The sequence below is a fragment of the Saimiri boliviensis genome, chromosome 12 (genome assembly GCF_048565385.1).
Source record: "Saimiri boliviensis isolate mSaiBol1 chromosome 12, mSaiBol1.pri, whole genome shotgun sequence".
Taxonomy (NCBI): Eukaryota; Metazoa; Chordata; class Mammalia; order Primates; family Cebidae; genus Saimiri; species Saimiri boliviensis.
In genome coordinates, this window is record NC_133460.1 from 69598596 (window position 1) to 69624112 (window position 25517).

Below are 25517 nucleotides of genomic sequence, written 5' to 3' on the forward strand. Positions count from 1 at the left end.
ATGAAAAGTAATATCCCTCAGCCAATTGTTACCTGACCCCAAAGTAATTTCTGCTCAGAACAGGTTTTTACAAGTAGGTCAAATGGCTCACATTTTATAGTAAATTTAATATTAACATTGTGTCCACTGTCAATTGCTTTTAATTTTTAACTTTTTTAAGACACAGGGGTCTTGCTATGTTACCTAGGCTAGTCTGCAACTCCTGGCCTCAAGTGATCTTCCTACATCAGCCCTCTGAGGAGCTGGAATTCCATTTTCAATTGGGAAATCCAAACTATATATTCTTAAGACTGTCCATACAAGTTATCTGAACATAAATATTTTAAAGAGCATAATATGTTGAAATGGTGATTCAAACTATAAAACAGTAAAAGAGTAAAGATTTTACAGTAAGAATAACCAGCATAGCTCCTCCTCAAAGATAAATGCTTTAAAATGTTTCTGTTTCTATCTATTATATGATCTTTGCCTCCTCCTCCTCTACTCTTATTTTTGAAAGATACTACTAATTTAAATTTCTCTTTTGGTTAAACTGGTAACATTAAATAATATTCTCAAAACTTTCTTTTGCTATCTAGGGAATCATTTAATAATTTATAACTGCTCATTATGTAAGATATTATTTTGATTCCTTCCTTCCATCTCTACTAGCCATTTGAACCCTAATTTCTTTCTATTTAAACTTTATTTTTTATATTGGTAAGACTGATAACATAAGCATTTTTTGTAAACAAATATATAATATGTGTTTTACTAAAGATTGAGTTCAACATTTAAAACCCATAAACGTGTTTTACATTAACATATATATACAAATATTGCTAACTGAAGTACCAAGGGGTTTGTTAATATTGCGTAATATTTTCTAAGGGTCTAAGGTCAGAAAATCTATGCTGTTTATTTGAAGGGAACTGCTCCTAAGTGCAAAGTCAAGTGGATTTTTCTTTCTACAGTTGTTCAGTGGATCATGCCATGTTTTATTTTACTCCTTAATGACTTGGATAATGACTTAACTGCACACTTTCTCTTTCCCCACCACACATCTCCAATGGCTGTTATTTTCTTCTTGCTGACAAGAACATATGATTACATTAAATTCTTGTCACATCCTTTAATATATCTATTGCCCCCAAATCTCCTTTATTGATGTTTAGATTAACAATGAAATAACTGTTCTCTTACCAGTTATATATTGTACTCTCACTGTAATCTGAGAATTTCTACTTACTCCTCTGCTGAATCAGGATAACTATTTCCTAGAATCCATATCTTCCCTTCTTGCTTTCTACCTTATTTTGCTGGCATTCATCCTCAGTTCCTTCCTTAGAAAATATGTGAGTTACATTTTCTGAAAACTTAAAGTTGCTTTGTTAAGTCTTTATATTTGATTAATATGTTTATAAATATATAATTTTAGGTTTAAAATTTTCCCATATTACTTTGAAGGGATTACTGCCACTGAATTCTGGTATCCTGTGTTGTGAACCATCTCTTCTTTGTGGATGATTTGTTTTTCAAAGTTTTTCAGAATTATGTTCTTTACACTTAGAGTTGGGAAACTCTGCCATACTAAGTCTAGAACTGGATTTTGGAAAATTCCCTTTTAAATCTAAACTTGCATGTGTAGGCCAGGCACAGTGGCTCATGCCTGTAATTCCAGTACTTTGGGAGGCTGAGGCAGGCAGATCACTTGAACCCAGGAGTCCAAGACCAGACTGATTGCGCAACATGGTGAGATCCCTCCTCTACAAAAAATATAAAAATTAGCCAGGCATGAAGGCATGCACCTGCAGTCCCAGCTACTTCAAGGCACAGGTGGAAGAATCACTTGGGCCCTGAAGGTTGAGGCTGCAGTGTGCAGATTGCACCACTGCACTGTGGGGAACGTTCCCATGTGAGACCCCCAAAAGGCGTGGGTCTCACTATACGGTGAGCTTGATCCCAAACACAGTTTCCTGCTGGAGGCAGTCAAGCTATGGGGAAGAAGGAACTGAAAGATGGATGATCAGTTTCTAATATTAACCACGATGACTTTGGGCCTAAACTATGCCGTTCTGCTAGACTGAATGACTCCATACCAGCAACCAGTTTCTGCTTTTAACTTTTATGACTCTTTCTTTAAGAAAAGCTTTAACCTTTTCTTTACTTGCATGACTGCCTTGTACCCTAGATAATGGTTTAACGACTTAGCTTGTGACTTTCTGATACTGTTACCTGAACAGAGACCCCTTCTGGAAAATTGATAAAGTACACCACCTGGTCACTTTCATAAGCTGCGATCATAAACGCCCTGCGCAACAAAATGTACTTGTGACTTTTTGATTTTGTAACTTTCTGTTCCCTTTTATTGTTCTTCGCATACTGTGAGGATGATGTCATTTACTTTGATCTTAAAATATATAATGAGACCCTGGACAAGAATAAACTCGCTGTTTCGGCACTGCCTTCTCAGCCCTCCAGACCCAGCTTTCTGTGTCTCTTTATTTCTTTAGGCGCACTCTCTCTTCCAGGTATTGGGACCCTCTTGCAGGTCAAGAGATCCCTGGCAGATGTGCCGTCCCGACTGCTCCTGACACTGCACCCCAGCCTGGGTGACAGAATGGGATCCTGTCTCCAAATAAATAAATAAAAATAAAAAGTCGTGTGCCTTTCTTCAAATCCAGGAGATATCTGGTTATTTATTTAATTAAGTCCTCGCTTTCATTTTCTTTGTTCTCTCTATTAGAATTTCTTATTGGTAGAATCTTGTACTTTCAGAATAGACCTCTTAAATTTCTATCTTTTTCTCATAATCATCAACTCTTTGTGTTTTAGGTTGATGTTTAAAAAGTTTCTTAAATTTAAAATATAAACAAAATATAAACTCAAGTAATAAATGTTTAAACATTAGCAATTATATTTTTAATTATCAAGAAATCATATATGTTGATTTTTTTGTTTTTCTTAGCATGTTTTTTATGAATGCAATATCTTCACAAATAACTGAGGGTAGGAATTAAGTTGTAGTTTTTTTTAGTTCTGTCAGTCTTATGTGTCTTCTAAGGTAAGTTATTCTGTTTTAACTTTAAAATTTTTTTTTTGTCTACCTGAATATCTTACATTGTTTTCATGTTATAAAGGAAATTTAAAAAGATGATTCTAGGTATCTGATTTGTGTTTCACTTGTGGTATAAGCAGCTTTGTTTCCCTGGTATAGCTCTTCCCTAAGTGGAAAAACTGGAAGGAATGCCCAAGTACACATGGGAGGGTTTTCCCGCATTGGGAGGCTTATCTTAGATGTGAGGTCAGGAAGACAGCTGACAAGTCTGCTCACTCCTACCATGCACTACCCAAAGAGCTATTCACTCTAAGGTAGCAACACCCAAGCTAATACCCCTTGTTCTTTCAAAGAGGTTTTTAAATTTTTTTAGTGAGAAGGACTCTGGTTCTTTTTCATCTTTTTGCGGGATTTTTTTTGTTGTTTGTTTCATTATGTTGCTTTTAATGTTAGGGCCAGATGGCATCAAGGAGGAAAAGAGAGATTACTATAAGGTAGCTAAAGCACACAGCTACCTTGCTCAAGAGTTTCAGTTAATCTCATTGTTATTAGTCCCACCTCTTACTCCTATCCTTTGAAGTCAATTTACATCAAGCCTAGATCTTCTCTGGGGTTCCTGAGGAAGATGGACTCCTTGCAACATCTTTACTTGTACTCTCAGCTCTTTCATCAATTAAATTGTCTTCATATGATCCATGGAATTTTGTTGACATCATTCTCTAGTATTGAACTTCCTTCAAGCCAAAATGTCACAAAAAAATATTTTGTGGATGCTATTATTGGAATATGTTAATAGGCATGAGGTCCAATCAAAATGTTAGCCCCAGACACTTACTAGTTGCTCAGGTATTGTTAAGTCATCTGATGAACAGTGAGGATAGTTAGTTCACCTGTTAGTTCATTGGAGGATAGTTGAGACATGCTGTTTTCAACCATCTCATATTTTCACTTGAAGAACTGTAGTGAATTCTAAACAGTCTCATCACTTTAGTAAAATCTCCAGTTCCAAGTGTCTCTAATTTATCTGAAGGAAGTTATTTAACCTTACCATGCTAAGTTCTGCTCCCTTATGTGGAACCACACATTGCTGTGTTTTCAACGCAGACCTGAAGGTTAGCCTTGTACCTCTTCAGTTACAGAAAAAGTATAACAAATCCAAATAAATTTTTATCAAAATAATATTATGAAATATCACTAGAGAAAAATTACTCAATTCATCCAATAAACACCCGCTTAACCCTATAATATAGTTATTGAAATCTTATGTGGCCAGCCCAAGAAAGTAAACTTTCCTGCCTTCTTCAGTGCCGAAGATCAAGTTCATATAAGGACTAAGAAAAAGAGGGTCTCCTCACAGTGATGAGAAGTCTACAAAAAAAAAACTGTCTAAAAACAATAATTTTCTTTTTGTTACAACCCCCAAAATTTCAGAGAATTATGTGACAGCTGCATCTGGAACCAAATAGAGCTGGACTCCATATTGTGTTCATTCCTGGTCCAGCATGTGGGAGCATTCTACCTGAAGCATGGCTGCTCATCAGGACAGCAGGAAAAGGGAAACAGGGCCACGTGCTGGCTCTCAAAGGTTCTTCCCAAAAGTGACACGTGTCACTTCAATTCCTATTCCATGTGCCAAAGCAAGTCATAGGGCTAAGACTAATATAAATGAGTGAAGAAATGTAATTGTTCCCCAGAGAATAGAAGCAAATATTTGTTAATAATAATGCTATTATACAATGCAATTAGAGTATTTCACAATTGTATCCCAGAGTCACTGTGTCCATTTTATTTTTTACAAACAATGTATTTTTTATCCTTCAATAGGCAGCTATTGTTATCCCTTTTCCAATGTTAAGAAAAGTAAATAAAGAGAACAAAGTGAACCAAGAGAATTCTTACTACTTAGAGTTGTCTGAAAACAATTTGTGTTCATGAGGTCAAAGTTCCCTGTTATTGAAAATACTTAAGTAGAAACAAAATGACTACTCCGTAGGGGGTTCTCAAGAAAGAGGATTTATGCATTCTGTGAATAATCTTTAAAACTCCTTTTATTCCAGAGATTATGTGTTCTACAAGTTGTTCAAGGTCACACAGCTAGTAAGAGGCTATAAAGCATAAATGTCACTTCCAAAGAAGTGATCTCATTTATAAGAAGAGAAAAACAGACTCCAGTGTGATTTAATGATCTACTGTTCAGGTGCCATTACTGTGAAATTAAACTGTTAAAAAAGTTATATATATATATATATATATATATATATAAATATATATATATATTACTGTTCAATCAGCATACAGCAAGATTCTGTTCATTTGACGACTGAAATGCTACACATTATTATTGCTATCATATCAAATTTTCCAGGTACTCTAGAGATTGTTGTACTAACATAGTTATGAATAAAATATAGGCAATAGCATTTCTTCCATTCCCCGGAAATAAACATTTTCTAGAGTTGCATAATAAATAAACAAATATTCTAAGAGAGACTTAAAAATCAGTATGTCTTAAGTAATTATTAAAAAAAAAAAAGCACTCTCCTTGAATTGAAGACCTACATTGAAGCCTTCCTTTCTAAAGATATTTTAGGAAATTTTGTAAAGAAATAATCCATTTCGTGATGACACTCATTTCTTACCACATGCTCTTAAGGGTTTTATAGCTTTAATAACTCTATAGTGCTGTGATTCTAAAATGGTTATGCTGTATAGTGATTAGAATTTTTATCATTTAAAAGTAAAAATGTAATGATAAACATAGGAATTAAATCTAATTTTATTCTCTAAGATGTGGCTTAGAGAAAAAAAAAGAAAAAAGAACCCTGATTTTAATAAAGTTATTGTATTTTTAAAACATTTCTCATTTTCATTTAATAATTCACAATTAACAAAGCTAAGTCAGTGCAAAATGCAGAATGATACATATTTGCTTATTTTAGGTGCATTAATTTATTCATCATTCATATTAGGAGTCAGGGAAAAAAGACTTTAGAACTAAATTAAATAGCATTTGAATACATTTGGAAACTACATAAAAATAGCATCTTCATCTTCTGGCACAAATAGAGATTTGGCGATTTAGGTATCACAGGCCTGACAACTAATTAGAAGCTCATCCAGGACAGCTCATCCAAAGAAGCTCATCCAAGGCAGCTCAAAACATCAATTTGCACCACTGTGTAACCAAATGAAATGCTTTTCAAGCTGGTCACTAGCCCAAGCTCCAGTAAATAAATACTTTCAAATCCAGATGGCTGCAAACATTTAAAATGTGTTTGGGGAGAGAAACACTTTTGGAATTTAAGTTATTAGAAACCATGAAGGCCAGAAGACAGGGCAATGACACAGTCACAGTACTCATAGCAAAAGACCGTCAACATGAAAATTAAACAACACAATACTAAATAACTAATGAGTCACAGAATAAATTATTAGAGAAGTTAGAATATACTTCAGAAAAAAATAAAATAAAATACAATATATTAAACTTGTAGAATATTTTTTTTTAATTGTACTAATAGAAACCTCCTGACTTCAAGTTATCCATACCCCCTTGCCTTCCCAAAGTGCTGGGATTACAGGCATGAACCACCACACCAAGCCCAAAAACTATTCTTTAAAGCATTGTTTGAAATAGTAAAAATATAGAAACAACTTAGATTCCCATTAAAAAGGGACTAGTTACATGATATGAAATTATATGTCAGAAGTAAAAATAGAATGGCATAGATTTATATTTACAGACATAAATACCTTTAAGATATATAATAAAATAAATAATGTAGGTTGCATAATATATACAATGTAATAATAGTTATGACATATGTATATATATATATATGTGTGTGGTAATATGGATATAAGTATATATGTGTAAAAAGGTATAGAAAAATATTGATAGGTATTTCACATTGTTAGCAGTTATTCCTCGTAGTATGTAGTGTGAAAACTGATCAAGGTTGAGGTTTGTTTATTGATTTTACTTTCAACCAGGTTAAGTCTTTCGACTGGGTTAATCTTTTTAAGGATCAGCAAGATACAGGGCAATTCACAATCTTACCACAAAGGAAAAATGAGTTCTACCATCTCCTATCCCTGTTGTTTATTCCCATTCAGGTAGGACAAGGGAGGTAATATTAGATACCAATATCTAACGTATTTGCACACATGGCCCAGTCATAATATTTTGCAGATTTGGGGAACCTAAGAAGCACTCTAGCATATCAGATCAGCATTCTAACTTTAATTTCCCACCCCAAGACCAGTCTTATGACTATACTTAAAATAAATAATAAAATAAAGTAATAGCATTTATTTGTGACCTGATGATATAAATTTAATCAAAACAAAAGGAACAAATGTTTTAGAATGAACTCTATTCACAACAAAGAACAACTTAAACGAACAAGCAAACACCTACCTTGGCTTCTCAACAATTTCTCACTTCATTGATCATTTCTACAATAGTTGGAGGCAGAGAAATAATAGTTTGTACCAGAGAAATAATATCTCCTTTTAGCATGATGTGATCTAGTTGCTTTCTTGACTGTTTTAAAATGAATCTCTTCCGTATCATCTAACATAAGTTTCATATGTTAATCAAAGCCAATGATATAGCTCTCTATTTGCATATTTATTTGCTTATAGAGCAACACAGGCACTACTTTGCAAGTATCCGAAGTGAGGTTTGGGCTGTGGCATCACCTTCTGCACTTTTTGGCCCTGGCCATGTGATGAACGCTCACAAAGACTATACTCTGGGTAGGCTTTTTCACTTTTCTCAAACTCATCCCAGACTTCTGATTCTTACTCTCTCTTTCTTTACTGAATTTTATTTTGATGTGATTGTTTTAACACTTAGTCATTAACAGCAGGTAGAACTTCAATAATCTTGACAAAAAGATCAGCTCAAAATTTTAACAGTCTGCAGTTTGTAGCCCTTCCTTAATATAAGCATAAAATACACAGTTTTTTAAGGTTTTTTTTTTTTTACACTATTATCTCCTTACACTTATGAGACTTCTTACTAAATAATAAAATTATATATAGTGCATAATTTTGTTAGAATATTTTATCCTACATTAAAAATGCATGATTATATTCATAAGATATATGTAGTTATACATTTTAATATTCTATAAACATTTAATTAATCATTAAAATTACATAAAAATAATTACATGTATGGTTATATAACAGTATATTTAGAGTTACATAACCATACATGTAATTATTTTATATATATATTCATTTTGTACTTGGTAAAATATCTTGTAAATGATGAATTAATCTGGAAAAAAAATTAGAAAAGATTTTAAAATTTTGCTGTAATTGCTTTAATAAGAAAAAACTGGACTGTTAAAATTTGTGAATATGTTTTTATTTATATTTATGTACATTTAAAATAAAATAAAAATTCAAATAAATGCACACACTGTATATAGATCATGATATACTTCTATTATTAGCATTATGACAGCAAATTCTTGTAATGAAAAACAAAAGGAAAATTTTCATTTTTACTCCATAAGTTTATTATGTATATTATTTATAATTGGAGATTATTTATATTATGTATAATAATATATATAATTTATAATTTGAGATTATTTTTGAGTATATGTGTATGTTTCTTGGAAAATAAAAGCCCAATAGATAATTTTGTGCCAAGTTTGGAAACTAATGATTATACAAAAAGCTAGTACTAATGTTAGAAACCTTTTGATTGTACCAAGTTTGAAAACTAATGATGTGTACAAAAAGCAAGCACTAAAAGCAGAAGAAAAGAGAATGTATTCATAGGGAGAAGAAGAGAGGGTAAGTTCCCAAATTTTTCAACATTAGAAAACTCATCATTAAGCACCAAAGGAACTGCTATTATTTCACTATTTATTGACATTATGTTCAATCATTCTAGTAAGCTTTTAACTTGAATTATCTTTCTTAATTCTCACAATGTATGCTGAAAGCTATTATTATACCCAAATAGAGAAATGGAGGTTTGAAAAGTTAAATAACTGAAAGCTCACGCTGTTAGCAATGGTTAGAATCATTATTCAAATACTGCATCTCTGGCCCTAGTACCTGAGCTTTTAAACATATTTGAAACTAACATTTGACAATTTGACATAAGAAAAAACACCAAAAATTTGGATTCAGAAAATCTAGCTATAAATCACAGATCTTCCATATAGAACACTAATGAGCAACTTATTAATGCCTGGCCTTAAGTTTCTTGATTCATAACATAGTATAATATGAAATTAGATATGACAGAATCTATTCCTGAAAGTAACTCTGGCTGCTCCAACAGACAGACCCCAAGAAGTCAGCAATTTAACATAATAAAAATTTCATTCTGACTCTCTTAATTCTAAATAGGTGTCCATAAATGGTGAGCAGTTCTCCATGTCTGTATTAGGGACCAGGGTCATTCTACCCTGTGATTCCACTATCCTCAATTCACAGCTCACAGCATAGCTCTGAGATTTGTCCCAATGCTAGATAGACAAACAGGTCCCTAAGGGTGTGTATCACCCAGACAAGTGGCCACAGCTTGCATAAGAGACACTGGAAAACATAGTCCAATTTCATACTTGGGAAGAAGAGGAATCAGACTGGCTTATTAGTTAACAATCTCCCGCAGTAAATATGTACTTATATATACAGACATTATACGTAAAGTTACTATTTTAAATATTTAGTTTTAGTCATTGTCATTCCAGATTTTCAGTCCTTGGAGAAGCCTTAGTTTTAAAGAAACACATGAGGGGCCAGGTATGGTAGCTCACGCCTGCAATCCCAGCACTTTGGGAGAACGAAGTGGGTAGATCACCTGAGGTCAGGAGTTCGAGACCACCCTGGCCAACATGACAAAACCCCATCGCTATTAAAAATACAAAAAATTAGTCAGGCATGGTGGTGGGCACCTGTAATCCCAGCTACTTGGGAGGCTGAGCAGGAGAATCACTTGAATTTGGGAGGCAGAGGTTGCAGTGATCTGAGATCATGCCATTGCACTCCTGCCTGGGCAACAAGAATGAATCTTCAATAGATAGATAGATAGACAGATTGATTGATTGATTGATTGATTAATAGATAGAGACAGAGAGAGAGAGAGAGACAGACAGACAGACAGACAGACACACATGAGATACATAAGCATTAACCTGTGTGCCTCCCTATTACATAGAAGAGGGTTGGTCAGTGTTGAATCAAACACCTCAATATGGAAAACCATAAGATCCTCTGGATAGTGTATAACCTTCAAGAGATAGCTACATGCACCCCTTCAAAGCAAAATAGATTTCAGAATCTAAACTACTAGCGGGAAAATCATTTTAATCTGGAGAGAATCCCACTGCAGGAGAGTATGCTATCTAAAATATTTTTCTTTTTTCTCACAGAACATCTTTCCATTCCAAGCCATACAAGATCTAATTAAGCCTTGGAGAAAAAAAGAGAGGTAAGATAAATTTTAACTTTACATATAATTTTCTTTGAACTGAAAAAAGCAGGCTTCCATGCTTTACATATGCTTCTGTCTCTTTCTGGATTCTTTCTTTTACCTTTACTATCTTACGATGTTTTAGTTGCCCTACAAGGGTACTTACTTATTGCATTGTAATAATTAATTATGCTGACATATAGGTATGATATATCATTTTTAGAAATTTATACCAATGTTTTTTAGTTATCATGCATAGTTTTTATTTTATTTTTTATTTTCAGAGCCAAGGTCTGTTCTGTTGCCCAGGCTGGAGTGCAGTGGCAAAATAAGGGCTCACGCCTCCACCTCCCAGACTCAAGTGATCCTCCCACCTCAGCCTCTGGAGTATCTGGGACTTCAAGCATGGGCTACCATACCCAAGTGGGGTCCCACTATGATTCCCAGGCTGGTCTCAAACTCCTGGGCTCAAGAAATCCTCCTGCTTTGGTCTCCCAAGAGTGCTGGGATTACAAGTATGCGAGCCACCGCTCCTGGCCTTGCATATTCTCATGTTGTGATATTTATGAAGGGTATAACTACTCTGCATCATAAGTGAGACTTCTCTTATTTCATCCTCTTTAGATATATAATTATCTTGATTATTTGCACAAATCAAAAATCAGAGGCAACAGAACATAATACTTAAAAGCACAGAATATAGTCTACCTCCCTGAGTTTGAATGCATGACCTTCAGAAAGTTATTTCATCTCTCTATGTTTCAGTGTCTTCAAAGTAACTAGAAATAAAATTAATGTAGATTTCATAAGATTGCTTTAAGTTAATATTTGTAAGTTGCTTAGAATAGTTTCTGGTGACAGATAAGTGGCTGTCATATAAATAAAGAAAACAAACTAGAAATTAGAGAGAAACTCTAATATCTAAAAGTGTTATATATTCAAGAGATATTGCTAATAACTTTATCATCACTTTGTAAGTATATGAGTTTGGATATATTGATTATTATTTGTATAACATTTGCTTCATCTGTAAGAAAATTATAAAAATAGTGACCACTTTATTGAGTTGTCACAATAAATTAACTGAAGTTTTAAGGCTTTAACTAAATGGTACTTGGACAGATGAAAAGACTTGGGAGAGGGACACTGATTACATAATAAAGGAAGCATTACATGGTTATTTGAACATAAGAATTGCCTAGTAAATGGTGATGAGGCGCCTGAACAATCACGTAGGAAAAAGAACTGGAATTCCACTATTACTTCTTATATCAATATGAGCCTATAAATAAAAAGTGAAATACTTAAAACACTAGGCACAAAACAGAAATGAATGAATGATATAATCTCACTAAATACATAAAATTATAAAGAAAAATGAAATGTATTTTAGTTCAGTGACCTAACAAAACTTATGTACCAGCACAGAAGAATATCTGTTGGCTTTGTAAGCATGTCATATTATTCTCAGACTCTACAAATCACACCTTCTGCCTTTTCAGAATGTTTATTTAGCAAATTTTTTCAAATAAGTGAACAACTATAAACAAGAACATAAAATGTGTTAAATCAGTAGTTCAAGTTGTGTTATGTCTATTTTAGAAGACACATGAAATTAGACTAAAACTTATTCAGAATAATATTAATTTATATTTCTTTCCTATTTCCCAGTGGTACCAGGCTATACTTGTTTTAAATTACATAAAAATGTTACTATTCCTTAGAAAATAAAGATAATTATTTACAATCAGTTGAATCAGACATTTATGCTGTTTTCTACTTCTTGATCCATGTAATTGTATGTATATCCCATTAGACGCAGATATAAAAATGGGTTTTTCTTGCCAAATAATAAGAAACTGCAAAGCTGCTACATAATCCCATTTGTCAGCATTTTAGTGATCCTCTCACACACTGCCTTTCATTTCTTTTAGGATTTACTTTGCTGTGTCAATTTGGATGCTAATTTAATTTCCTAAAGTTAACTTTGAGTTACTCCTCAATTAACTTGTCAAATTATTGAAATTTGAATTATGCCATCAGGGAATGCTGTCTAAGTGAACAATCATGTTTTTGAAGCATTATGCTGTTTGTTCATTCTGGCATGACACACATCACTTACTGAGTCATCAAACTCTTAGATGCTATCAACTTAAAATATAAAATCAAGAATCTAGACTTTTGTTCATTATGACAAAAGATCCCATAATGAATGCTAAGAAAGGCAACACTGGGGGAGGATCCAAGAGGGCCAAATAGGAACAGCTCCGGAGTGCAGTGCCCAGCAAGAACAGTGCCAGAGGGTGAGTGCTCACTGATTTTCCAAATAAGTTTTCACTGCCCAAAGACCAGGAGATTCCTGGGCCGAAAAGCATCATGAGTTTTCAGTGTGGTGGTTTGAGCCAGTGCTGCCTCGGCACTCAGAAACTCAAACAAGTCTGGGAGGCTATTTTGACTGGCACCTCAAATGCCTGGGAGACAGAGCTACCCATTCAACTGAAATGGAGGGGGCTGAGACAGGGAGCCAGGTGATTTTACTTGGTGGGTACCACCCCCACAAAACAGGCAATCTGAAATGCTTTGGATTGAGAGTTTCACAGCAAGCACAGCTGGACCCAGAACGGTCCAGCTTAGTGGGGAGAAGGGTGTCCCCCACTTACGAGGCAGTCCACCACTAACAAGGCAGTTCACACAGCAGCTGGGCAGAGCGCGCAGCAGCTCAGCAACACCTCTGCTGGCAGACTGTGACTAGACTACTCCATACAGGGCAGGGCATCTGTGAAAAAGGCAGCAGCATGACAGGAACTTATAATTAAAGCCGACCTTTCTAGGACAGAGCACCTGGGAAAAGAGGTGGTTATGAGTTCAGCTGCAGCAGACTTAAAGATCTGCCAGCAGATCTGCACAGAACAACAAAGCTCCCAGGACAGCACTAGAGCTCTTATAAGGGACAGATTATCTCCTCAAGCAACTCCTTGACTGCTGTATACCCAAAGAGATACCTCATAAAAAAGAGCTCAGGCCAACATCTGGCAGGTACCCTTCTGGGACAAGGATAGCAGAGGAAGAAACCAGTGGCAACCCTTGCTGTTCTGCATCCCCTAAGGGTGATCTCAAGGTGAGCAGGGTCTGGAGTGGATCTCCAGCAGTCCTGCAGCAGAAGGGCCCAACCACCACAAGGAAAACTAAGAAACAGAAAGAAATAGCTTCAACATCAACAAAAAGGATGTCCACTCAGAGACCCCATCCAAAAGTCATCAACTACAAAGACCACAGGTAGATAAAAGCACTAAGATGGGAAGAAACCAGCACAAAAAGGATGAAAACACCAAAAACCAGAACGTCTCTCCTCCTCCAAGGGATCACAGCTCTTCACCAGCTAGGGATCAAAGATGGATGGAGAATGAATCTGATGAATTGACAGAAACAGGCTTGAGAGGGTGGGTAATAACAAACTTCTCAGAGCTCAAAGAACGTGTGCTAACCCAATGCAATGAAACTAAGAACCGAGAAAAAAGGTTAGATGAGTTGTTAACTAGAATAAACAGCTTAGAGAAGAATACAAATGATTTGATGGAGCTGAAAAACACAGCATGAGAACTTCGCGAAGCATACACAAATTTCAATAACCAAATCAACCAAGTAGAAGAAAGGATATCAGAGATTGAAGATCAACTCAATGAAATAAAACAAGAAAGCAAGAATGGAGAAAAAAAGACCGAAAATAAATGAACAAAGCCTCCAAGAAATATGGGACTATGTGAAAAGACCTAATCTATGTTTGACAGGTGTACCTGAATGTGACAGAGAGAATGAATCCAAGCTGGAAAACACTCCAGGATATTATTCAGGAGAACTTCCCCAATCTAGCAAGGCAGGCCAATATTCAAGTCCAGGAAATACAGACAACACCACAAAGATATTCCTCAAGAAGAGCAACCCCAAAGCACATAATCATCAGATTCACCAGGGTTGAAATGAAGGAAAAAATGCTAAGGGCAGCCAGAGAGAAAGGTCAGGTTACCCACAAAGGGAAGCTCATCAGACTCACAGTGGATCTCTCAGCAGAAACCCTACAAGCCAGAAGAGAATGGGGGCCAATATTCAACATCCTTAAAGAAAAGAACTTTCAAGCTAGAGTTTCATATCCTGCCAAACTAAGCTTCATGAGCAAAGGAGAAATAAAATCCTTTAAGAACAAGCAATTGCTCAGATATTTTGTCACCACCAGGTCTGCCTTGCAAGAGCTCCTGAAAGGAGTAAACAAGGAAAGGAACAACCAGTACCAGCCACTCCAAAAACATACCAAATGGTAAAGACCATTGACACAATGAAGAAAATGTGTCAACTAACGGGTAAAACATCCAGCTATCATCAAAATGGCATGATCAAATTCAAACATAACAATATTAACCTTAAATGTAAATGGGCTAAATGTCCCAGTCAAAAGACACAGACTTGCAAATTGGATAAAAAGTCAAAACTCATCAGTGTGCTGTATTCAGGAAATCCATCTTACTTGCAAGGACATACATATTCTAAAAATAAAGCGATGGAGGAGGATTCATTAAGAAAATGGAGAGCAAAAAAAAGCAGGAGTTGCAATTCTAGTCTCTGATAAATTGGACTTTAAACCAACAAAGATCAAAAGGGACAAAGAAGAGCATTACATAATGGTAAAAGGATCAATGCATCAAGAAAAACTAATGATCCTAAATATATACACACCCAACACAGAAGCACCCAGGTACATAAAGCAAGTTCTTAATGACCTATAAAGAGACTTTATAGATCTCCACCCCAAATCCACAGAATATACATTTTTCTCAGCACCACATGGTACCTGCTCTAAAATTGACTACATAACTGGAAGTAAATCACTCTTCAGCAAATGCAAAAGAATGGAAATCGTAACAGTCTCTCAGACCACAGTACAATCAAGTCAGAACTCAGAGTTAAGAAACGAATTCAGAACTGCACAACTTCATGGAAACTGAACAACTGGGCCCTGAATGTCAATCGCATAAACAATGAAATGAAGGCAGAAATAAAGATGTTCTTTGAAACCAATGAGAATGAATACACAATGTACCAGAATCTCTGGGACACATTTAAAGCAGTGTCTAGAGGAGAATTTATAGCAATAAATGTCCACCAGCGAAGTGAGGAAAGATCTAAAATCGACACCCTATTGTCAAAATTGAAAGAGCTAGAGGAGCAAGATCCAAAAAACTCAAAAGCTAGAAGAAGACAAGAAATAACTAAGATCAGAGCAGAGCTGAAGGAGACAGAGACACACACACACAAAAATCCTTCAAAAAACCAATCAACCCAGGAGCTGGTTTTCTGAAAAGATTAACAAAATAGACAGACCACTAGCCAGATTAATAAAAACGACAAGGGAGAAGAATCAAATAGATGCAATAAAAATGATAAAGGGAATATCAGCACAGATTCCATAGAAATAAAAACCACCATCAGAGATTACTACAAACAACTCTATGCACATAAACCAGTAAACCTGGAAGAAAGGATAAATTCCTGGATACTTGCACCCTTCCAAGCCTAAACCAGGAAGCAGTTGAAACTTTGAGCAGACCAATAACAAGGGCTAAAGTTGAAGCAGCAATTAATAGCCTATGAACGAAAAAAGCCCAGGTCCAGATGGGTTCACAGCCAAATTCTACCAGACGTACAAAGAGGAGCTGATAGCATTCCCTCTGAAACTATTCCAAATAATACAAAAAGAGGGAATCCTTCTTAAATCATTTCACAACAGCAACATTGTCCTGATACCAAAACCTGCCAGAGACTCAACAAGAAAAGAAAACTTCAGGCCAATATCCATGATGAACATAGATGCAAAAATCTTCAATAAATACTGGCAAACTGATTGCAACAACACATCAACAGGCTTATCCATCACGATCAAGTAGGCTTCATTCGGGGGATGCAAGGCTAGTTCAACATACGCAAGTCTATAAACATAATCCACCACATAAACAGAACCAAAGACAAAAACCACATGATTATCTCAATAGATGTAGAGAAGCCCTTTGACAAAATTCAACAGCTCTTTGGCTAAAAACTCTCAATAAACTAGGCATCAAAAGAACACATCTCAAGATAATAAAGATTATTTACAACAAACCTACAGCCAATATCATACTGAATGGGCAAAAACTGGAAGCATTCCCTTTGAAATCCAGTACTAGACAAGGATGCCCTCTGTCACCACTCCTATTCAATATAGTATTGGAAGTTGTAGCCAGAGTAATTAGGCAGGGAAAAAAAAAAAAAGGTATTCAATGAGGAAAAGAGGAAGTCAGTTGTCTCTGTTTGCAGATGATATGATTATATATTTAGAAGATACTATCATCTCAGACCAAAATCTCCTGAAACTGATAAGCAACTTCAGTAAAGTCTCAGGATACAAAATCAATGTGCAGAAATCACAAGCATTTCTATACACAAATAACAGACTAACAGAGAGCCAAATCATGAGCAAACTCCCAATCACAATTGCTACAAAGAGAATAAAATACCTAGGAATACAACTAATAAAGGATGTAAAGGAACTCTTCAAGGAGAACTACAAACCACTGCTCAAGGAAATAAGAGAGGACACAAACAAATGGAGAAACATTCCATGCTCATGGTTAGGATGAATCAGCATCATGAAAATGGCCATACTGTCCAAAGTAAATTATAGATTCAATGCTATCCTCATCAAGCTACAAATGACCTTTTCCACAGAACCAGAAAAAAACACCTTAAACTTCATATGGAACCAAAAGTGCATCCACATAGCCAAGATAATTCTAAGGAAAAAGAACAAAGCTGGAGGCATCATGCTATCTAATTTCAACCTATATTACAAAGCTACAGTAATCAAAAAAGCATGATACTTGTACCAAAACAGAGACATAGATCAATGGAACAGAACAGAGGCCTTGGAGGCAATGCCACAGATCTACAAACATCTGATCTTTGACATACCTCATAAAAACAAGCAGTGGGGAAAGGATTCACTGTTTGATAAATGGTGTTTGAAAAACTGGCTAGCCACATGCAGAAAACAAAAACTGGACCCCTTTCTGACACCTTACACTAAAATTAACTCCAGATGGATTAAAGACCTAAATGTAAGATCTAACACCATAAAAACCCTAGAAGAAAACCTAGGCAAAACCATTCAGGACATAGGCACAGGCAAGTACTTCATAACTAAAACACCAAAAGCATTGGCAACAAAAGCCGAATAATTCAACTCCAGAGCTTCTGTACAGCAAAGCAACAATCATTAGAGTGAACCAGCAACCAACAGAATGGGAAAAAGATTTTGCAATCTACCCATCTGACAAAGGGCTAATATCCAGAATCTATAAATAACTAAAACAGATTTACAAGAAAAAAAAAAAAACCCATCCAAAAGTGGGTGAAGGATATGCACACTTTTCAAAAGAAGACATATATGAGGCCAAAAAACATATGAAAAAATGTTTATCATCACTGATTATTAGAAAAATGCAAATCGAAATCACATTGAGATACCATCTCATCCCAGTTAGAATGGCAATCATTAAAAAATCTGGAGACAACATTTGCTGGAGAGGATGTGGAGAAATAGGAACACTTTTACACTGTTGGTGGGAGTGTCAACTAGTTCAACCATTATGGAAGACAGTGTGGCGTTTCCTCAAGGACCTAGAAATAGAAATTTCATTTGAACCAGCAATCCCATTACTGGGTATATACCCAAAGAATTATAAATCATTCTATTATCAAGACACATGCACACATACATTCGTAGAGGTACTGTCTATAACAGCAAAGACCTGGAACCAACCCAAATGCCCATCAACGACAGACTGGACAAGGAAAATGTGGCACATATATGCCATGGAATACTATGCAGCCATAAGAAACAATGAGTTTCTGTCTTTTATAGGGACATGGACGAATCTGGAAACCATTATTCTCAGCAAACTGACACAAGAATAAAAAATCAAACACCGCATGTTCTCACTTATAGGCAGGTGTTGAACAATGAGAACACATGGGCACAGGGAGGGTAGCATCACACACTGGAGTCTGTCGGAGGGGGTCAAGGGAGGGACAGTTGGGGGTTGGGAAACTTGGGGAGAGATAACATGGGGAGAAATGCCAGATGTAGATGACAGGGGAAATGGAGGCAGCAAACCACATTGCCATGTGTGTACCTATGCAACAATTCTGCATGATCTGCACATGTACCCCAGAACCTAAAGTATAATTAAAAAAAAAAAAACAGAAGGTGGGGGAATAAAAAAGAAAGGCAACACTATGCAAGGTAAAAGTGGTTTGGTTAAATATACCAAGTTCTTCAAAATCAACTATATACCTGGAGATACTTAACATTACTTCCATTTTCCAGGCAAATTTATTTTATTTCTGTTATTTGAATTTGCTCAACTACTCTCATCCTAGATATGTGATTATTATTTTTTCCTGCCTGAAAAAGTTTACCTAGAATCTTCCGTGTTCTTTTTATTCTTCATGTCCCAGTGCATATTTTATATTAATAGAAAACCTTTTTGTTTTAGAGCAGTTTTAGATTTACCCAAAAATTATGAAGTTAGTACAAAGAATTCTCCATATTACATTTCTCTATCATTACATCTTCCATTACTGTGGTACATCTGTTACAGCTAATGAACCAACATTGACACATTATTATTAACTGAAATCCATATTTCATTCAGATTTTCTTATTTTTTACCTAATATTTTTTTGGGTGCGCTTTCAGGATCTCATCTCAGATATCACATCACATTTAGCCGTCCTGTGTTCTGTCTTCTCTTGACTGTGACAGATTTTCAGACCTTCCTGGTTTTGATTACATTGATATGTATGAAGAATCAGGGTCAGGTATTTTATAAAATATTCTTCGCATGAAATTTGTTGATTTTTCTCATGATTACTTTAGGGTTATGGGTTTTTGAGAGGAAGATAACAGTGGTAAATTACCAATTTCCCCTTATATAAATGGTACCTAATATTTACATCATATCACTGTTTATGTTGACCTTGATCACCTGCTTTAAAATATATTTTTTCTTACTGTACTCATTGGAAAGAGGTCACTACAAGCATCCCACACTTAATACTAATGCAGCATGATGTCTACATGAGTTATTTGTAATTCTTCACAGATTTGCTTTTTCTCTTTCATTTTTTAAATTAAATTATTTATATTTAATTATTATATTCACTATGGACTCATGGAAATTCATTTTATAATTTTGTTTATAATTGAATACTATAATTATGTATTTTGTTGCTCAAACTGTTTCAGCTTTGGCACTGATAGTCCTTTTATTTGGCTCCTGTGTTCCTTTGACACACTCCCATTATTGTGAGCTCAGTTTTTATTTGAGCACTTTTTTATTTCAAGATCATCTTAAATAATTTTTCTGGCTCAATCCTAGAATCAGCTATTACTCTACAGATTCCCTCATTCCTTTTCTTTAGGGATAATATTAAAATCCAAGATTTAGGAACTTAGTGTTTTGACTGGTACTGGAATGTCATTGCCTCTGGGGTTCTCAACTGACAGAGCAAGGAAATATATGTCTGACTACTAACTCATGTATACATACATATCAATAAATATGTGGATGTGAAACTATCTCTATGAACTAAACATGAGTTTATATGTGGGTCCCTAACTCTAAAAATGACATTATCTCATGAATTACTCCAGCTTCTACTAAATGCTTATCTATAAACTTACATTCCAAAAATGAGAAACCTGGTTCTCACAGTTCACTATTTATGTATTTATTTGTTCAATTATAGTTCATATAAAATTACATATGTGCTATAATTATACTGTACATATGTATTACATATTACAATTATATATAATTTTATATATTATATATACATATATAATTATGTAGGTATATGTGCATTATATGTAATTATATATGCATATATATTTTAAAATATAAGTATAGTATATATATGTGCTATAATTGAACTATATGTATATAAGGGTTTCAGAATTGTGAATCTGTATCCCTATAGAACACAGTTCAGTGTTCATATGGTTTCTTTTGCCTTTAGTCTTACACAAGATACTCATTTCCAGTTAGAGTGACACCATACGCCCAGAACCTTCCTCAGTGTGATTGTTTCATACACGTTGAACAGAAGTAGACTGTGTTGCCAGTTCTACGTTCCACACTGAAATATCCCAACCTCAGAAACTTATTTTTTTTGAGACAGAGTCTTGCTCTGTCACTCAGGCTGGAGTGTAATGGTGTGATCTCGGCTCACAGTAACCTCCATCACCTAGGTTCAATTCTCCTGCCTTTGCCTCCCGAATAACTGGGATTACGGGTGACCATTACAATGGCTGGCTAATTTTTGTATTTTATTCGAGATGGGATTTCACCATGTTGGCCAGGCTAGTCTCCATTTCCTGACCTCAGGTGATCCACCCACCTCGGCCTCCCAAAATGCTGGGATTACAGGTGTGAGCCAATATGCTCGGTCAGAAATTACTTTAAAAATTTGCAGACAGGTGTGGTGGCTCACACTTGTAATCCTAACACTTTGGGAGGCCAAGATAAGCAGATTACCTGAGCTCAGGACTTCAAGACCAGCCTGGGCAACATAGTGAAATCGTGTCTCTACTAAAATACAAAAAAAAAAAAAAATTAGCCGGGCATGTGGCTGGTGTCAGTAACCGCAGCTAAGCAGAAGGCTGAGGCATGAGAATTGCTTGAATCCAGGAGGCAGAGGTTGCAGTGAGTCGAGACCATGCCACTGCACTCCAGCCTGGGCAACAAAGTGAAACTCTGTCTTTAAAAAAAAAAAAAAAAAAAAAAAAAAATTGCATCCATCAAAGCTCATATATTGTGTTGTAAAGTTCTATGGGGTGAAAATGTATAGTATTATTTATGCACCATTACATTATCATCCAGATTAGCTTTATCACTCTAAAAAAAAAAAAAAAAAAAAAAAAAAAAAAAAACAACTCCCCTGTGCTTCACCTATTTAGTCCACTGCCCCATCTCCTAGAACACTAATCTTTTTATCACTTCTTTAGTTTTGCCATTTCCAAAATGTCATAGAAATTTAATTATAAAGTATGTAGCTTCTTCCAATTAGTTTCAATATGCATTTATAATTTATTCATGTCTTTTTGTGGCGTATTTCCTCTTTTTATTGTTGAATCATATTCAATGGTATAGAGGTACCACAGTGTGTTTATAAAAATTCACTTATTGAAATACGTCTTGGTTGCTTTCAGTTTTTGGTGATCATGGGGGGATAAAAGCTGGTCTATACATCTATATGCATATTTTTGTGCAGAGAAGCATTTTCAAATCAGTTGGGCAAATACCTAGGCACATGATTGCTGTAGTGTATTGTAGTACCCTGTTTAACTTTGTATGAAACTACCACACTATATTCCAAAGAGATTGTAGTGTTTTGCATTCTCACCAGCAATGAAGAAAGTGACTGTAAGCAATTAATATGAAAAAAAATTTTGGATTTTAGACATTCTTTTCAATAGTGGTATCTTTTTTATTGTTTTAATTTGTAATTATCTAAGGACAAATGAAAAAATGTTTTGTATGCTTATATTCTGTCTTTATATCTTTTTTGGTGAACTGTTTGTTCAGATATTTTGCTATTTTTGAGTTTTTGTTTTCATAATGTTGAGATTTAAACTTTCTTTGTATTTTTGAATACAAGGTCTTTTTATGAGATATGTATTTTGCAAAAATGTTTTTTCCTAATCTTTCATTTGTGTTTTGATTCTTTAACGGTGTCTTCTGCAGAGCAGGTATTTTAGATTTTAATACAAACTGTTTATTTCAATGATGATGTTACCAGCAGGGAATCTATAAAAGTCTGCAGCAAACTTGATGCTTGCTTCTTTAGAGGAAAGAATTCCGCTGAGGGGCAGAAATAGGTTTAAGGCAGAGGGAAAGACACATTCACAGTGCCAGTCAGCGCTTAGGAGGGTGACTGCATGTGTATTACATTTACTGAGGTTGTGCACTTGTTATCTAGGGATGACTTTCCTGTACCAGTCCAATGCCCCAGAGGAAGGCCATACATTTGCCATTTTGTCTCTCAGTGCATATGCTTAAGCCTGCTCGCCCATCTACTCCTGAGATCTTATTGGGAAACTGCTGGTCACCAACTCCAAGTATTTTCTGTCTCTTGGAATATTGTCTTCCTCTGGTGCCTGCTGCAACCAATTATTTTTTCAAGGAGACAGCTTAACAACTGCCTGACCATCACCTGATGATCAGATGACATTCTTTGGGGTGGGCTGGTGGGTGCTCTCTTTCCTGCTTACGTCTGCAATTACCCACTCTAACAATGATACTTTTAGAATTGCATCTTTTGTGCATTTCCAAAAAGGCTGTCTATAACCCTATGAAAAAAGATGTTCACAGCACTCTTTTTTGTTATTACAAGCTGTTTTTATGTCTTCATTAACCTATACATTCATAATCCCTTCATTAATACTAAAACAGACTTGATTTATATGTCTAATTAATATGTTTAAGTACAGAACATTTATAAAACTGCCATGATAAGCCTATCTCTGCTTTCTTTTTCTTTTAATCTTCTTCTGATTTTCCCTTGTCTCTCTATTTATGGAATAGAGGTATTTCCTTTTTTTGTGTGTGGCTTAAGACCTGTTATAGACCACTTTAAAAATAGGACAATAGGTATTAAGAGATACTTTCCTGACTACTCTTCTATTTGCCACACAGAAGCATGTAACTAGTATTCCAAGAAATTCTGGCCATCAAATAAATTGAATTATTTAGGGATATAATTAGAAGTGGGTTAGGACCAAAATTTGTTATAAGGTTTTATATATCAAATTTTTTAAATGCCAAATGAAATGGCTATTTATTGGTGCTGAGATGTTCTATTAAAAGGTACAGAGAAGTAGAACAAAATAGTCATAAAGCACCATCTCAAATAGAAATAATCCCTATTAAAATATTATTAAGCAAAAGAAGTGCTAGAGATTTGTAAACTATACATTTTATTATTTTTTAACACAAAGTATTAATATGTTTATTTTAAAAAACAAATACTATTTAAAGATATTTTAGAAATACTCAATATGAATTTTAAATCATGTTAATAATAAAGTATTAAGTATAGAGAAATGTGTGTCTGAAAGTTTTCTGAGATATTGAAGCTCCCATGGTATAATTGGTATTGGTATTATTGCTTTATTTTATTATGGAAATTCTGCATTTGATGGGAATGTGAATTCAATTGAACCAAATATGTACTGTGTAGGTAAGCATTCATGACTACTGATTGTAGTTTGGAAAACTTTCTAGCTGATACTAAGTGAGTAAGAAATTTTCCTATAATGCCATATACAATTCCCCTAAAAATCTACCTCTTGTGCTAAATTGGAGCTAACATACAATGTTGAACTTGCAGAGGAATGATTCCTAGAGCTTAGGTTAGGAATAATTTTTAATGCGAAGGGATAATATTGAAACAACATAAGTTGGTCTTGTTAAATACTTTCACAGAATTTCCCCAAACATTTTAGTTTTGAAGACATTTCGTGTTTATGTAATCTATTGCATTGTGTGACGGCAATCTCATTGGAATATTTACATAACTCAGTATATAAGGAGAGAGTCACTGTTAGAGAGTATAAATAACCAAGTACCTTGAGTCTCACAGTTGTATTAAATACAACAATAATTTAAAATAAAATCAAAAACTGAAAAAACATGATTAAGAAAAAATTTTTAATTTGAGTATATGAATAAAAATTGCTGCAATTTCTACTGATAGTCATTTAACATTAAACCCAAAAGCACCAGACAAAAAGACAATGGTCTGAAAGCTCTAGACTACAAAACTACACCAATTTCGTGTACTTGCTATTTGGTTTTAGATGCACAATAAAATATCGTTGCCAAAAATCAAGAAAGAAGAGATCTGGAAATCAAATTAAATTTTCACCATGGCCTGAGAGAAATTACCCAGCACTGAAATTCTTAATATTTGGTTCCCCACTCCAGCATTAACTTGTTGTGGGACCTTGGGCATTAAATTGAATCTGTGACTCCATCTGTCAACTCTAGTTTAAGCTATCTGTATCACATGGATGGTATAAAAATGAAATAAGAAAACTACAGGTGAAATCTTTTGAAAATGTTAGTAGATTATTGTCTTAGTCTATTCCTGCTGCTACAACAAAATACTTAGACTGGGTTAGTTGTAAGCAACAGAAGTTTATCTCTCACAGTTTTGGAGGCTGGGAAATTCAAGATCAAGTTACCAGCAGATACAGTGTCTAATGAGGGTTTTCTCTCTGTTTCCAAGATGCTGCCTTCCTGTTGTGCCTTCAAAGGATGGCAGCGGGCAGAAGAAGCAAACAGTTCCCTTGTATTCCTTTTATAAGGGCAATAATCCCATTCATGAGTGCTTTTCCCTCATGACTTTACCTCCTAAAGACACTTCCTCTTAATATTTGGCAGTTAAGTTACATTTTGGGGGCATGCCAACATTTGGGCCATAGCAACTTTCCAATCATAAATCAGTAGCAATAAATGTACTGACCCTGCCTCATCTGGTCTTTGTTCACCCTTACAGATCCTATTTCATAACACACTGCTCCTTGACCTCTAGGTTTAGATACACATGCCTTCACTCTGCTTCTCAAGTCATATGTCCTTCTGCCAATGACTTTTGCACGTATTTTGATTATCATATGACAGATGATCATTTGATCATATTTTGCTCATATTTCTATACCTGAAACATACTTTATTTCTGAGTCTTACCATCATGATCCAAACTCTGGCTGTCAATAGTTTTCGTTTAGCTCTATTCTTCGTTCAGATATGAGCTCAGGTTGTACTTTGAAGGGAAACCTTCCCTGGTCTACCACTGTCCATGGTTAGATCAAGCTCTATCTATCATTTACCCTAATGACATGAATTCCTTTCCTTCAATAATATTAACACTTATCAC